Raw genomic sequence first — 18,555 nt, 5'->3', positions numbered from 1 at the left:
GTTACAAACCTTCCAGGTGAAATCTCCTGACCCTAATTCTTCCATCTGCCTAATGCACGTATCGGTTTGTACGATATGTGCACAGTATCCTGGTGATACCTCTCCAACTCTAGTAATCCTATTTCCTAAGGTATATCGATACCGGAAAGATTTTCCTCTACTGGCTATGTGGCGTACGAGCTCTGTATCTGTAGGCATTCTATCTGCTCTGTGTGAAAAGGTCATGGTAAGGTTGCTCCATGACACTTCCCAATTTCCCGGTTTTCTGGGATTGGAGATGTTAAAACATAAGAGGGACCTATCCACATGGTATTGGTGGAGCTTCAAACTAGGAGGGCTGGAGATGTTAAACCTCCGGTCCACCGGTCTCCCACCACTTAGCTCAAGTACCTCCCCTAACGTTAAAGGAAATGGTACTAGCCCTGATTTACTGTGACCCTGAGGTACTTGAGAGCATACCCAACAATCTGTTTGGTTTAACACGTTACCCACTAGAGAGTGATAGTCACTCAATCGATGCCGGTCCATATGGATATTAAAACTAGATTGGCATTTCTTTATGCATCCATCTTCAACCAGATTATCACAGAGCCTACAGATACAATTTTCTTCAGCTAACAATCCATCACAATTTCTTCTATCGGATCGTTTTCTGATACTCGCCTTTGCTTGTTGGTTTGGTTGATCTTGGAAAACTACGCCTCCATCATCATAATCGGAACCCATTCCAGAACCTCTCTCGACCTCTATGGTACTCTCGCCGGAACAGACTGCTCTGGTCAACATCATGGTTAACATCAAAATCCGGATCACAGTCTCTTGGGGCAAGTCCATCTTTGAGGAAAAAATAGAGAAGAATGAGAAGGGGGAAAAAGAAATCTTAAGGGAGAGGGGCTGGGAAGTGGAGAAAAACAATAAAAGGGAGAAGGGAGTCGACAACTGCTTTCGGTCTTCAAGGCTCAGGTGCCGCCTCAGTCCTCCTGGAACAGACACTCCAGTGGTACAACCTCTACCGTCTGTTCCTTATCACGGGACTTCTCTGGATCGGCAACCTTTTTGCAGTGGGATGAATGGACCCAAGTCTCTCTCTCAGCAACCTTCAATGCTGTGTTGCTAGTCAATAAGACCTGGTATGGTCCTTCCCATCTATCAATAAGACAACCTGAGCGTAGAAAATTTCGTATCATTACATAATCCCCAGGTTCAATGTCATGACAATTACTATCTGGTAAATCAGGAATCACCAACTTCAGATTATCATTTTGATTCCTCAACTGTTTACTCATGTTAATCAAGTATTTTACAGTTACTTCATTGTTACATTTCAAATCATCCTGAGGGTTAATCATGACATGCGGTTGTCGACCAAACAGAATTTCAAAAGGGGACAGGTTAAGAGGGGACCTGGGAGTGGTTCTGATGCTATACAAAACAATGGGTAAAGCTTCTGGCCACGTCAATCCTGTCTCTGCCATTACTTTACTCAATTTATTTTTAATAGTGCTGTTCACTCTTTCGACCTTCGCACTCGCCTGTGGACGGTACGGAGTGTGCAGCTTACTATCAATTCCCATCAACTTACACATTCCTTGAAAGACATCACCTGTAAAATGGGTACCCCTATCACTTTCAATGATTCTAGGGATACCATATCTACATACAAATTCCTGCACAATTTTCTTAGCTGTAAACATAGCGGTATTTGTAGCTGCTGGAAAAGCTTCGACCCAATTCGAGAAAACATCTATACAGACAAGTACATATTTCAAATTTCTACATGGGGGTAATTGAATGAAGTCAATTTGTATTACCTGGAAAGGGCCGCCGGCAGGTGGGATATGGGATGGTTCTGTAGGTATTGCTTTTCCAATATTCTTTCTCAGACAGGTAAGGCATGACATTGCTCTTTTACCCGCATGAGAGGAGAATCCTGGGGCGCACCAGTATGCTCTTACCAATTTGCACATCCCCTCCCTGCCTAGATGAGTCAGCCCGTGAGCTGCTTCAGCCAGACATGGAAGGTATGCCCTGGGGGCCACTGGTTTACCATGTCCATCCGTCCAGAGCCCTGAGGACTCCTGGCCATATCCCTTTGCCTTCCAGACTGCTCTTTCCTGTGTGGAACACAAATTCTGCATCTCACACAACTTCTGTGTGTTGATGGTATTAAATACCATCAACTGTGTGGTGTTTGTCCGTGTGGGGGTAGCAGCTGCAAGCTTTGCGGCTTCGTCTGCTCGGCTGTTACCAAGGGATACTGGGTCTTGGCTATATGTATGTGCTTTACATTTGATAACAGCCACTCTGTCGGGTTCCTGTATCGCTGTTAGAAGCCTTTTTATGTGAGCTGCATGCGCTATCGGTGTACCAGCTGCCGTCATGAAATTTCTGAGACGCCATAGCGCTCCGAAATCATGTACTACCCCGAACGCGTATCTAGAATCGGTGTAGATATTGGCAGACTTACCCTTAGCCAATTCACATGCTCTGGTTAGGGCGACCAGTTCAGCAACCTGGGCTGAGTGAGGTGGGCCTAGCGGTTCCGCTTCTATGGTGTCTTGGTCATCTACGACTGCGTATCCAGTACACAAGTCTCCCGAGTCTGACTGTCTGTGACAACTACCGTCCGTGTAGAACGTGAGTTCTGCATCTTCCAGTGGATTGTCACTGATGTCAGGCCTTGCGGTAAAATTTTGGGTCAAATATTCCATACAATCATGTGTATCTTCCTTTGCATTAAATCCTCCTTCCCCATCACTCTCACCTTCCACCCTTTGTGTCTGACCAGGCACACCTGGGAGAAATGTTGCAGGGTTTAATGCACTGCATCTTCTTATGGTGATGTTTACGGGGGCCATTAATGCCAATTCCCATCTTGTAAACCTTGCTGATGAGACGTGTCTGGTTTGGGCAGAATTCAATAAGGCAGATACCACATGCGGTGTATGGATTGTGAGGTTGTGGCCTAGCACGACATCTTCGCTTTTTGTCACTAGCAATGCTATCGCCGCAACGCTACGCAAGCATGTGGGGAGGGATCGCGCTACCGTGTCTAGCTGGGCGCTGTAGTATGCGACTGGCCTGCTGGCGTCACCGTGTTTTTGGGTTAGTACACCTGCTGCGCACCCAGCACTTTCTGTTCCGTATAGTTCAAAGGGTTTCCCATAGTCTGGCATACCTAGTGCTGGTGCCTGCGTTAGACACTGTTTGAGTCTCTCAAATGCTGTTTCGGATTCGTCTGTATGCGAAATCCGATCAGGTTTGTTTGAGGAGACCATTTCCTGCAAAGGTAGCGCCAATATGGAAAACCCTGGGATCCAATTACGGCAATACCCACACATTCCTAAAAACGTCCTGATCTGTTGCTGGGTTTGTGGCAGTGTCATGTCTCTAATGGCTTGGATTCTATCAGCGGTCAGGTGTCTCAGTCCTTGTGTTAGACAGTGTCCCAAATATTTTACCTTAGCTTGGCATAATTGCAACTTGTCTTTGGAAACCTTGTGACCTGTGTCTGAAAGATGAAACAGGAGCTGTTTCGTATCCTTCAGGGAAGCTTCCAATGAATCAGAACACAGTAGTAGATCATCCACGTACTGTATCAACACTGATCCACTCTCCGGTTGGAAAGACTGTAAACAATCATGCAAAGCCTGAGAAAATATACTTGGACTGTCTATGAAACCTTGGGGTAACCGAGTCCACGTGTATTGGACTCCTCTGTATGTGAATGCAAACAAATATTGGCTGTCAGGGTGCAGAGGTACCGAAAAGAATGCGGAGCAGAGGTCAATAACAGTGAAAAATTTGGCAGTGGGAGGAATTTGCATTAGGATGACAGCTGGATTAGGCACTACGGGGAACTGACTCTCAACTATTTTGTTAATCCCCCTTAGATCCTGCACTAGCCTGTAACCCCTCCCCCCACTCTTTTTAACAGGGAAGATGGGACTATTTGCTGTGCTGGACGTTCTTACTAGAATGCCCTGTTGTAGCAAGCGCTCTATTACGGGAAAAACTCCTAGCTCCACCTCTGGCTTCAGAGGATACTGTGGGATTTTTGGAGCTATCCTACCATCTTTTACTTGCACAACTACTGGAGCTACGTTTGCCATTAATCCAGTGTCCTGTCCATCTTTTGTCCAAAGCGACTCTGGTATCTGAGATGTCATCTCTTCTACTTGGGATGGATTCCTATTTGTCATAATGGAATGTGACATTAATTTTGATGGGGAGTCTAGCATGTCTCGTACTTCCTGAGCGTGATTCTCAGGAATGTCCAAGAATACACCTTCAGGAGTACAATAAATGACGCAACCCATTTTACATAGTAAGTCTCTTCCCAGGAGATTAGTTGGTGCAGATGCAGCCAGCAAAAAGGAATGCTTGGTATGCAAAGGCCCTATTGTAATCTCGGCTGGTTTGCTAACAGGGTAGTGCTGGACTACTCCTGTTACTCCCATGGCTGGAATTGTCCTACCAGTGGTTCTCATGCCCACTGTCGAATTTATCACTGACTTGGCCGCCCCTGTGTCTACAAGAAAGTTTAAAGTTTTACCAGCTACATTGATTGCAATTTCTGGTTCGCTTCCAAGACTAGCAATCAACTTAACTGGCTGCAGATTACAGGTATGGCCATACCCCTATTGGGTATGCTGACCTCCCTGAATCCCATTGGCAGCAACTACTTGTGGGGGAGTTAGCTGGGAACTACCAGAGGCATGCCAATCTCTGTTCGGGGGATATCTTTTTGTTTCCCCTGTATGTGGCTCAAAACTCCGCCTCTGTGGACCCTGCTCCCAATGTCGTGTGTTGTGTTGTTGTCTAGGGGGTTGAAAAGATCTTTGTACATTCTTTGTTCTACATTCTCGTGCATAGTGTCCCGGTCTGTTACAAGAAAAACATGTTATTACACTTGCCTTACCCACAGGATTCGGTGGTACATACGCAGGCTGCCTTGTGGTCAGCGCCTGTATACTTACGGACATCAACTTATCACTTTGCGACTCTCTGTGCCTAGTGATGTTTCTGTCGTGATCAATAGCAGCCTCTCTCAAGCCGGACACTGACAGACCTCGCCAGCATGGTTGCGTGGTCTGAACCCTAGTCTTTAATGTTTCCTTTAAACCATCCATCAGTACAGATACTGCTACTTCCCGATGGTTTGGGTTGGTCTTTATGTCTTCTATACCCGTGTACTTTGCCATTTCTAATAGTGCCCGGTGAAAATATTCTATTGCCGTTTCGGACTCCTTTTGCTTAATGGAAAATATTTTATTCCATTTAACAACGGCTGGGAAATACTCTTTTAGCTGTAAATTTATCCTTTTTACATTATCCTTGTTGTACACGTCTGTAAGCGGTACATCTTTATCCAATGCACAATCAGCTAAAAATTGAGTTGCGTCAACATTGGAAGGTAAACAAGCTCTTAGCAGTATCTGCCAATCCTTGTTGTTGGGTTCTACAGTGTTACCTAGATCCCTGATGTATTTTTGGCTAGCAACTAAATCCTTCCTGGGGTCAGGAAATTCGGACACTATTGTTCTTAATTCCATTCGGGAAAATGGAGTGTACATGGCAATGTTCCTTATGGGAGTGGCTCCAGACACATCTGTTTTTCCATTGGGAACTGCTATTACCCTTACAGGAGCAATTCTAACAGCCTCTTCCTGTGTAGATTCTACAGCTTGTTGTGGTACAATTGTTTCAGTGTAGTGCATGGTGCCGTACTTACCCGTTGACACGACCTCACCTATCCCTCCGCTAGGGGCTTTCACTAATCTCGTGGGTGTCGCTGTGCCTACTGTGGTTTCTGCTATGGTGGCTGCAAGAGAGAGAGCTGAAATTGTTGCTGAATCGTCTTCTTGATCACACTCCTGAGGAAGGTTCAAAACAGGGTACATCTTGCACGGGTTAATACTTGCATGAGTTATTTGGTTAACATCATTAACATTTACAATGTTACTAAGAGTTTGTGTTTTACAACCCAGTGCGTTTCTCTCCGCAATCAACTTCTCTCCTGCAATGTATGGTGGAGGAGGAGCTGTGGCTATCAACTTCCTGACTGCCCCAGATCCTGCCGCCAGAGCCAAACCTCTCTGTATCTCACCTTCCTGGTGCCATAACTGTAAACAATCATGATGTTGAATTCGTCTCTTTGTTGATTTTACGAGACATATCCTCCTCCTTAAATTTTGTAACACTTCTGGACTGAAGCTACCTATTCTTGGGAATTTGTCCCTGTCTTGTACAGTCATTCTCTCCCATTCATCACATAAAACCTCTGTGTGACTACCGTATTTTTCACACATTACATATCGTGCCGACCCAACTGGTCGGTTCTCTGAATCAACCCGAACCGAGGTTGATCGCCCCCTACCTGAACAAATGGCCCCCATAATCTGCAGGCGTTGCTTATTCCTCCTTGGATCTTTATCTCAAGGTTTTCAGCGAACCCTTACAAACAAACCAAGATGTCCTTGGGCAGGCCGGCGGTGGTGGTTTATCAAGTACCCCACTTACTTCTCGCCCACGTTGGCCAGTACTGCAATCACTGTAACCAGAGCTGCTGTACCCAACCTAGGGCCCCTGTGAACCTTTATTTACTGGGGCGCGTTCCCCAGCAAGTATCGGTTGTTGGATAGTTCCTGAGTGACCAGCGAACTTCCCTTCCAAAAATAAAAAATTACACAAATCACGTCAGAATGTACAAATAGCGTTTGTGACCACTTTACTCTAATGGTATTAGGTCAGATTACTAACTACTGCACACAATTACGTGCGGTCCAATCGTTCAGTACACGAGCACTACTTGTCATGTACTGAAAGATCAATGGAATCGATGTTTCCGGCCGCGATTCCTTCAGCAAGAGCTTGTATGGCCTATATGGGTTCTGCACCAACACCCCAGGCGTTGTGCCACTGGACTTTTATAGCGGACCTCTTTGTCTATTTTACCTGTTACCTTATGACCTCCTGGTCTGTTACCTTATGACCTCCTGGTCTTGTTACCTTATGGTCCGCTATACTCTAATGCTCAAATATTATTTAACCAGGGATGCCTCCCTAGCCACCGTATATGTCACTTACACGTATGTCCCTTGACGAGTACCCGGCTTTCCTTTTGGTTCCACCTTAAAGTTATATAAACTTTTGTATACAAAACACACTCACTCAACACATGTACACTTTTGTTTCTATATCTATTTCTGCGCAGAAATTGTCTTTAGGCCAAAAGTGTTACCAATTAGGAGCAGGATCTGTTAAACTAAATTTCAGATTTTTCCAAAAATAGATTTGCGTTATTTACCGCGTCGCGTTATCTACCGCTGTGCGTTAATTATCGCCTTTGCGTTACTTCACTTTATCACAGCTTGAGCTACGTGGGCGTAACCGGACGCTACGTTGCGTAATGAACGCTGCGTGCGTCTGCCTTTGGATTGCGTACGCTAGTCTTTGTTAGCGACACGTGTACGCAATATAAAGATCCACCGTAACACAATTTCTATTTTTATCAATGTAAATGATCCCTGATCATCTACCGCAATCCACACTGACTGCCTTGTATCTCAGACAAACCGTGTGTTTGTTCTATACTTTAACTATCACCTCTACTATGAAATAACAGCAAATCTCTTTTTGCTCTTTCTATCAACTATAAAACTTGGCAAACAGGAATAGTGATATACGAAATTTGAAAAAGAAATGCAGATAAATGTATGCGTGCGTGTATACGCAAGACAGAAGAGAAATAAAACAGTTTTAAAAGACACAAGCGTTTTGTTCTTACTTCCGGTTCCCGGATTCCTTCAGCACTCTTTATCTAAGCGAAGCAGACGCTTATCCCGTCAGCACTGGGAGACAACCTCCCACCCTTTGCTGGAGGGATAATGTCTGCTGATCTACCTAGTGCAGATATGAGAAGGATAGGACGAGTCCCCAATTGACAATGCTAAATTCCTTTGTCGTATAAACAACCCTTTATGAAGCTAAGAACACTGTACGCTGTTTACTTAAGAAGTACCGTAATGGTACGCTAGTTGCGTAACGATCGCTCAGCCGTAGGCGAGACGCTCAAGCGTCACGTTCGCTCACGGCCCAGGGATCACAGGACACGTTATTGGCTATGACTAGAGTAATGATTCGCTATGGCGTAGCTTACGCTCGAGACCACGAGGAGGTCACCAGCGGCGCAGACGCTCACAACGCTATACCTTACTGTTTAAACCTTATACCAAAGAAATACAAAGAATACCTTAATGTGAGTACAGGGTGTAAGTGCAACCTTGTGTAACCTGACTAACTACAAAGCTGCTTGAGCGTCACCGACGCTCAAGTGAACACTTAACGCTATAGAAAACACACAGATACTGGTTTAGGTTCCAAAGCCTATTAACTGTATTATATCTAATATACTTGTAAAAGGGGATAACAGTACAAATGATACACTACAATATAACAGAGACTTCCTAACCACAGAACTAAAATACAAAAAAGACAATACTACTCTGACCTAAATGAAATACAATACAATACTATAATACTATGGGAGATATAAGAGAAAAGAGGAGAGAGAGGGAGAGAGAGAGAGAGAGAGAGAGAGAGAGAGAGAGATAGAGAGAAATTGGCTCACAGAAAGACAATGATTACGGAGAGAAACTTACGCACAAAGGGTATGATCGCCTGCGCCTCGATATCCAGCTCCCGGCTATCAGCAGATAACCGTTGATGAGAGAGTGAGAGCTGGATGTGGTCGGCCTGCCTATTTATGCCCCACACACAATGCAATCTCCTGGTCCTACAATCCCATTGTCCATTGGCCGAAGGAATTCGGCCCTGCATCATAACAAAAGGTCATAGGGTGATTCATACAGGTGGGCTGTGACGATTTCCAACAGCTCAGGTGGGTGGGAAACTGGGTTTCCCACCGCATACCTGAGTATGTGTAAATAATAGAAATGGACATAAACTTCTTATGTCCATAACTATTCGCACGAGCGATTAATACGCTCCAAACCAACACCGGAATATTGCTAATTAAATACTCTTCCGATGGGTACCAAACACTGCTGTATGATTCCTGTTAGACCCTTCGTACGATATAAAGAGGGATTCCTCAGCTCTGGGACATTGTATTTTAACCAAACTTTCAGAATCTATCAAAGGGACCATGATCTATAAACTACATTAATTGTGAACATTTGTAACGAATGAGTCGCACGCTACGACTACATAAACTCTACCGTAAATACGCATACCGCGCCTGCGAGTGCACGCTATTGCGGGTATGCGTCTTCACGGGAGAGCGTACGCATGCGCAGCGCGGACCAGTGTGCGGTGCAAATATGGCAACGTGCATTGAGACATTTTTCTGACTTTGACATTGGAGAATGTCGTCCATCTTTTGGTCTATGACCTCGACCGGATCCTCGGTACTATTCGTTATATATGTGCAGCATTTCACGCCGTTCTGCGTTGCCAGTGTGACACAATATCCACCTGTCACTGCCGTGAGATAATTGAGAACCATTCTATGCTGAACCAGTTCTGTTTTATAAGCTTGAAGCTCCCTTCCAGTATACCTAAAAGTGTCGTCATACATTTCTGTGATATTGTCTAACAAATTTGCAAGCGCAGATATGTATTTATAATTCAGCACGCCTCTGGCGGTGCGAGTGATGTCTAACGCGATTAGAACCTGAATCCCGGTGGATTCATGGATCATGTCAGAGGCCGGATGCTCTGTTCTTTCTATCAGGTGCCGTCTAAATACGTGCTCGTAATGAGTGTGAGTATAAGGAGCTTGGGCAACACGGTGTATATCTTTCATTTTGGCATGTGATACAGTCATTACCTCAGGCAGTACTTTTCCAATATAACACAATCCTTCAGAGTTTGGGGCAAGCCACTTATACGCCTTCCTCCCGCATATGAAATATGCATCATCGGGGAGAACATATGGGACGGAATAGGACATAACCATATTACACATCTTCCATGTGAAATCTCCTAACCCTAATTCTCCCATCTGTCTAGTACACGTATCAGTTTGTACGATATGTACACAGTATCCTGGTGATACCTCTCCAACTCTCATAATCCTACTTCCTAGGGTATACCTATACCGGAAAGATTTTTCTCTACTGGCTATGTGGCGTATAAGCTCTGTATCTGTCGGCATTCTATCTGCTCTATATGAAAAGGTCATGGTTTGGTTACTCCATGACACTTCCCAATTTCCCGGCTTTCGGGGATTGGAAATGTTAAAACATATTAGGGATCTATCCACATGATATTGGTGGAGCTTCAAACTAGGAGGACTGGAGATATTAAACCTCCTGTCCACCGGCCTCCCACCCTTTAGCTCAAGTACCTCCCCTACCGTTAAAGGAAATGGTACTAGTCCTGATTTGCTATGACCTTGAGGTACTTGAGAGCATACCCAACAATCTGTCTGATTTAACACATTACCCACTAAGGAGTGATAGTCACTCAATGGATGCCGGTCCATGTGGATATTAAAACTGGATTGGCATTTCTTGATACACCCATCTTCAACTACATTGTCACAGAGCCTACAGATACAGTTTTCTTCAGCTAACAATCCTTCACAATTCCTTCTATTGTCTATGTTATCGGATCGTTTTCTGATACTCGCCTTTGCTTGTTGATTATGTTGTTCTTGGGAAACTACGCCTCCATCTTTGTCATCAGAACCCATTCCAGAACCTTTCTCGACCTCCATGGTACTCTCGCCGGAACAGACTGCTCTGGTCAACATCATGGTCAACAGGAAAATCCGGATCACAGTCTCTTGGGGCAAGTCCATCTTAGGAGGAGACGAAGAAGAATGAGAAGGGGGAAAAATAATTTGAGGGAGAGGGGATGGGAAGTGGAGAAAAACAATAAAAGGGAACAGGGAATCGACAACTGCTTTTGATCTTGTGATTTTCAATGCTCAGGTGCCGCCTCAGTCCTCCTGGAACAGACACTCCAGTGATACAACTTCCTCTACCGTCTGTTCCTTATCACGGGACCTCTCTGGATCAGCAACCTTCTTACAATGGGACGAATGAACCCAAGTCTCTCTCTCGGCAATCTTCAATGCTGTAGTGCTAGTCAATAAGACTTGGTATGGTCCTTCCCATCTGTCAATAAGGCAACCTGAGCGTAGAAAATCCGTATCATTACATAATCCCCAGGTTCAATGTCATGACAATTACTATCTGGTAAATCAGGAATCACCAACTTCAAATTATCATTTTGATTCCTTAGCTGTTTACTCATGTTAATCAAGTATTTTAAAGTCACTTCATTGTTACACTTCAAATCATCCTGAGGGTTAATCATAACATGCGGTTGTCGACCAAACAAGATTTCAAAGGGAGACAGATTAAGAGGGGACCTGGGAGTGGTTCTGATGCTGTATAGTACAATGGGTAAAGCTTCTGGCCATGTCAATCCTGTTTCTGCCATAACTTTGCTCAGTTTATTTTTAATAGTGCTGTTCACTCTTTCCACCTTCGCACTCGCCTGTGGACGGTATGGAGTGTGCAGCTTGCTATCAATTCCCATCAACTTACACATTCCTTGAAAGACATCACCTGTAAAATGGGTACCCCTATCACTTTCAATTATTCTAGGGATACCATATCTACATACAAATTCCTGCACAATTTTCTTAGCAGTAAACATAGCGGTATTTGGGGCCGCAGGAAATGCTTCGACCCAATTTGAGAATACATCTATACAAACAAGTACATATTTCAAATTTCGACAAGGGGGTAATTGAATACAGTCAATCTGTATTACCTGAAAAGGTCCGCCTGTAGGTGGGATATGAGATGGTTCTGTTGGTATTGCCTTTCCGATATTCTTTCTCAAACAGGTAAGGCATGACATTGCTCTCTTACCTGCATGGGATGAAAATCCTGGGGCGCACCAATATGCTCTTACCAACTTACACATTCCCTCCTTGCCCAGATGAGTCAGCCCGTGGGCTGCCTCAGCTAAACATGGAAGATATGCTCTGGGGGCCACTGGTTTACCCTGTCCATCTGTCCAGAGTCCTGAGGACTCCTGGCCATATCCTTTTGCCTTCCAGACTGCCTTTTCCTGTGTGGAACACAAATTTTGCATCTCACACAACTTCTGTGTGTTGATGGTATTAAATACCATCAGTTGTGTGGTGTCTGTCTGTCTGGGGGTACCAGCTGCTAACTTAGCAGCTTCATCTGCTCGGCTGTTACCAAGTGATACTGGGTCTTGGCTATATGTGTGTGCTTTACACTTGATAACAGCCACTCTGTCGGGTTCCTGTATCGCTGTTAGAAGCCTTTTGATGTGAGCTGCATGCGCTACCGGTGTACCAGCTGCCGTCATGAAATTTCTGAGGCGCCATAGGGTTCCGAAATCGTGGACTACCCCGAATGCGTATCTAGAATCGGTGTAGATATTGGCTGACTTGCCATTAGCCAATTCACATGCTCTGGTTAGGGCGACCAGTTCAGCAACCTGGGCTGAGTGAGGTGGGCCTAGCGGTTCTGCTTCTATGGTGCCTTGGTCATCTACGACTGCGTATCCAGTACACAAGTCTCCCAAGTCCGACTGTCTGTGACAACTACCATCCGTGTAGAAGGTAAGGTCTACATCTTCCAGTGGGTTGTCACTGATGTCAGGCCTTGCAGTGAAATTTTGGGTCAAATATTCCATACAATCATGTGTGTCATCCTTTGTATTAAATCCTCCTTCCCCACCACTCTCATCCTCCACCCTTTGTGCCTGTCCAGGCACACCTGGGAGATATGTTGCAGGATTTAATGCACTGCATCTCCTTATGGTGATGTTTACGGGGGCCATTAGTGCCAATTCCCATCTTGTAAACCGCGCTGATGAGACGTGTCTGGTTTGGGCAGAATTTAGCAAGGCTGACACTGCATGTGGTGTATGAATTGTGAGGTTGTGACCTAGCACTACATCTTCGCTTTTCGTTACTAGCAATGCTATCGCAGCAACGCTTCGCAAGCATGTGGGGAGGGATCGCGCTACCGTATCTAGCTGAGCGCTGTAGTATGCTACCGGCCTGCTGGCATCACCGTGCTTCTGGGTTAGGACGCCTGCCGCGCATCCAGCACTTTCTGTTCCGTACAGCTCAAAGGGTTTCCCATAGTCTGGCATACCTAATGCTGGCGCCTGCGTTAGGCACTGTTTAAGTCTCTCAAATGCCATCTCGGACTCGTCTGTATGCGAAATCCGATCAGGTTTGTTTGAGGAGACCATCTCCTGCAAAGGTAACGCTAGAATGGAAAACCCTGGGATCCAGTTACGGCAATACCCACACATTCTTAAAAACGTTCTGATCTGTTGCTGGGTTTGTGGCAGAGTCATGTCTCTAATTGCTTGAATTCTATCAGCGGTCAGGTGTCTCAGTCCTTGTGTTAGACAGTGTCCCAAATATTTTACTTTAGTTTGGCATAATTGTAACTTGTCTTTGGAAACCTTGTGTCCTGTGTCTGAAAGATGAAACAGGAGCTGTTTCGTATCCTTCAGGGATGCTTCCACTGAATCAGAACACAGTAGTAAATCATCCACGTACTGTATCAATACTGATCCACTCTCTGGTTGGAAAGACTGTAAACAATCATGCAAAGCCTGGGAAAATATACTTGGACTGTCTATGAAACCTTGTGGTAATCGAGTCCATGTGTATTGGACTCCTCTGTATGTAAATGCAAACAAATATTGGCTGTCAGGATGCAGGGGTACCGAAAAGAAAGCGGAGCAGAGGTCAATAACAGTGAAAAATTTCGCAGTGGGAGGGATTTGCATAAGGATGACAGCTGGATTTGGCACTACGGGGAACTGACTCTCAACTATTTTGTTAATCCCCCTTAGATCCTGCACTAGCCGGTAACCCCTCCCCCCACTCTTTTTCACAGGGAAGATGGGACTATTGGCAGTGCTGGACGTTCTTACCAGAATGCCCTGTTGTAGCAAGCGCTCTATTACGGGATACACTCCTAACTCCACCTCTGGCTTCAGAGGGTACTGTGGGATTTTTGGAGCTATCCTACCATCTTTTACTTGTACAACTACTGGAGCTACGTTTGCCATTAATCCAGTGTCCTGTCCATCTTTAGTCCAAAGTGACTCTGGTATCTGGGATGTCATTTCTTCTACTTGGGATGGTATGTGACAGTAATTTTGATGGGGAGTCTAACATGTCTCGCACTTCCTGAGCGTGATTCTCAGGTATGTCCAAGAATACACCTTCAGGAGTACAATAAATGACGCACCCCATTTTACACAATAAGTCTCTTCCCAGGAGATTAGTCGGTGCCGATGCAGCCAGCAAAAAGGAATGCTTGGTATGTAAAGGCCCTATTGTAATCTCGGCTGGTTTGCTAACAGGGTAGTGCTGGACTACTCCCGTTACTCCTATGGCTGGAATTGTCTTACCAGTGGTTCTCATGCCCACTGTCGAATTTATCACTGATTTGGCCGCCCCCGTATCTACAAGAAAGTTTAATGATTTACCAGCTACATTTATTGCAATTTCGGGTTCACTTCCAAGATTTGCAATCAATTTTACTGGCTGCAGATTACAGGTATGGCCACACCCCTATTGGGTACGGTGACCTCCCTGAATCCCGCTGGCAGCAACTACTTGTGAAGGGGTTAAATGGGAACTGCCAGAAGTTTGCCAGTCTCCTTTTGGGGGATATCTTTTTGTTTCCCCTGTATGTGGCTCATAACTCCGTCTCTGTGGACCCTGATCCCAATTTCGTGTGTCATGTCGTTGTCTAGGGGGTTGGTATGATCTTTGTGAATTTTTCGGTTTACAGTCTCGTGCTATGTGTCCCTGTTTACGACAAAAATAACATGTTACCACATTTGACTTACCCACAGGGTTTGGTGATCTATACAAAGGCTGCTTTGTGGTCAGGGCCTGTATACTTACAGCCATTAACTTATCACCTTGTGACTCCCTGTGTCTGGTGATATTCCGGTCGTGATCAATAGCAGCCTCTCTCAAAGCAGCCACCGACAGACCTCGCCAACATGGTTGCGTGGTCTGTACCCTTGTCTTTAATGCTTCTTTTAAACCTTCCATTAGCACAGATACTGCTACTTCTTGATGATTTGCATTGGTCCTAATGTCCTCTATGCCAGTGTATTTTGCCATTTCTAATAGTGCCCGGTGAAAATACTCAGCAGCTGTTTCTGACTCTTTTTGTTTAATGGAAAAAATTCTATTCCATTTGGCTACAGCTGGGAAATATTCCTTTAACTGTAAATTTATTCTTTTTACATTGTCTTTGTTGTACACATCTGTAAGGGGTACATCCTGATCCAATCCACAGTCAGCTAAAAATTGAGCTGAGTCGACATTGGAGGGTAAACATGCCCTCAGCAATATCTGCCAGTCTTTGTTATTTGGCTCTACAGTATTTCCTAGGTCTCTGATGTATTTCTGGCTAGCAACTAGATCTTTCCTAGGATCAGGGAATTCAGACACTATGGTTCTTAATTCCATTCTGGAAAATGGGCTATACATGGCAATGTTCCTGATAGGAGTGACTCCTGTAGTGTCCGTTTTCCCATTTGGAACAGCTATTACCCTAACGGGAGCAAGTTTAATAACCTCATTCTGATTAGATTCTACAGCCTGTGGTGAAATGGTTTCAGCATAGTGTAAGGTGCCGTACTTACCTGTTGATACGACCTCACCTGTCCCTCCGCTAGGGGCCTTTGTTACTAATCTTAAGGGTTGGGCCGTGCCTACTGTTGTCTCTGATATGGTGGCTGCTAGAGAGAGCGCCGATATTGTTGATGCTTCGTCTTCTTGATCACACTCCTGGGGAAAGTTCAAAACAGGGTACAACTTGCACGGGTTAATACTTGCATTGGTTAACTTATTAACATTATCCTTAACATTTATACAGTTGCTAAGTGCCTGTTTGTTACCCCCTGTTGCGTCATTCTCCGCAACCAATTTCTCTCCTGATATGTATGGTGGCGGCGGGGCCGTGGCTATCAGTTTCCTGATAGGATTAGATCCCGCCGCCTGTGCCAATCCTCTCTGTATTTCACCCTCCTGTTGCCATAGCTGCAAATAATCATAATGTTTGATTCGTCTCTTTGCTGATTTAATGAGACATATCCTTCTCCTTAGATTTTGTAACACTTCTGGGCTAAAGCTGCCTACTCTTGGGAACTTCTACCCGTCATGTACCGTCATTCTCTCCCATTCATCACATAAAACTTCAGTGTGTGAACCGTATTTTTCACACATTACATACCTTGCCGACCCGATTGGTCGGTTCACTAAATCAACCCGAACCGAGGTTGATCGCCCCCTTCCTGAACAACTGGCCCTCATAATTTGCAGGTGTTGCTTGCTCTACCTCTGACCTTTATATCAGGGTCTTCAGCGAACCCTTACAAAAAACCAAAATATTCAAAGATAGGTTGACGGTGGTGGTTTACCGAGTACCCCACTTACTCGCCCACGCCGACCAATACGACCTTCACACTGATATAGTGCTGGCGTACTCGACCCAGGGCCCCTATGAACCTTTGTTTACTGGAACATGTGAGTGTGATCCGCAGAGCATTAACCCTTTCCAGTAACTGTGGGGTTGTTGGATAATTCCTGAGTGACCAGCGAACTTCCCTTTTAAAAATAAAAAATTACACAAATCACGTTAGAATGTACAAATAGCGTTTATGACCCTTTTCGTACACAAATGGTACTAGGTCAGGTTACTAACTAATGCACACAATTACGTGCGGTACAATCGTTCAGTACATAAGCAACTAATCTTATGTACGGAGCGACCAGTGGAATCGACATTCAGCAGCTGCGAATTCCTTCAGCCTGAGCTTTATGGCCTATATGGGTTCCGCCCCAACCCTTCTTGGTGTTGGGCTACTTGACTCTATAGCGGACTTCCTTGTCTGCTGTACCTGGACCTCTTGGTCTGACCTCCTGGTCTGCTACAGTATGACCTCCTGGTCTGCTACACTCTAATGCTCTTTATATGTTTAACAAGGGATGCCTCCCTAGCCACCATGTATGTCACTTACACGTATGTACTTCACGAGAACTCGATGATTTCTGTGGTTCAATCCCCAAAATTGTAAAACTTATATAATTGCAAACACTCACTCACCACATGTACACTTTTGTTTCTATTTCTATTTCTGCGCAGAAATTTCTTTCCTTTAGACCAGATGTGTTGTAAATTGGAGAAGGATCTATTAGCTTAAATTTCGGACACTGAAATAGACTTGCGCTATTTATCGCGTTGCCACCTCTTCGCCTGCTAAAATAACACTTATCGTGTGGTTTGAGTTACGTGGGCGTACCCAGACACTCCGTTGCGTAATATACGCTGCGTGCGTCGGCCTTTGAGTTGCGTGCGCGAGTCTCAGCCTTTTGTTAGAGACACGTGTACGCAATGCAGATATCCACCGTAACACAACTAACACGTTTATTAATGTAGATGATCCTTGATCATCTACCGAGCACCACACCAATCTCTCCTTGTATCTTTAGGCAGAGCTGCGTGCGTGCTTTGCAATTTATCCCTTAATGTATTACTTTTACACTTTAACTATGAAATAGCGACAAATCTCTCTTAGCACGTTTATCAATTATAAAATGGCAAACAGGAGAGTGATATATGAAAATACACGAATGAAAAGAAATGCAGATATGCGTGTGTGCGTACGCAAGATAGAAATAAACAGTTTTAAAAGACACTAGCGTGTTGTTCTTACCTCCGGTTCCGGATTCCCTCAGCACCCTTTACTAAGCGAAGCAGACGCTTATCCAGACAGCACTGCGAGGAATATGATCTCCCACCCTTTGCTGATGGATAATGTCTGCTGGAATTACCTAGCAGAGATATGTAAAGGACGGACGAGCCGCCAATTGATAAAGCTAAATATTTATCTTTCTTAAAACCCTTTAAGAGGTCTAAGAACACTGTACGCTATTAACGTATGGAATACCGTAAGGGTACGCACGTTGCGTAACAATCGCTTAGCCGTAGTCGAGACGCTCAAGCGTCACGTTCGCTCACGGCCAAGAGATCACAGGCAGGCACGCTATTGGCTGCCGACTAACGTAATGATTCGCTATAGCGTAGCGGACGCTCGGGACCACGAGGAGATCACCAGCGGCGCAGACGCTCACAATGTTAAACCTTTATAACTATACCATAAAACAGTGTATTGTGCAGTAAACCTTGGTGTAGTGATAAGATGAGAATGCAACAATGTGTAAGCGGGTTTACACTAAAGCTGTTTGAGCGATAGAGACGCTCCTATTACCCACTGCAATATAATGAACACACAATACCGGTCTAAGGGTCTAACGCCTTTTAAGGAAATGAATGAACGTTCAAAAGAATAATACAATACAAGTCATACACTACCAATATAACATAGACTACCTAACCAGATAACTACACATGAAATACAATATCAGTACAATAACTATATAAGAGAAACGAAAGAGAAGAGAGAGAGAGAGAGAGAGATATGGCT

Source organism: Pseudophryne corroboree, chromosome 3 (genome assembly GCF_028390025.1).
Source record: "Pseudophryne corroboree isolate aPseCor3 chromosome 3, aPseCor3.hap2, whole genome shotgun sequence".
Lineage (NCBI taxonomy): Eukaryota > Metazoa > Chordata > Amphibia > Anura > Myobatrachidae > Pseudophryne > Pseudophryne corroboree.
This window is presented reverse-complemented; position numbering follows the sequence as displayed.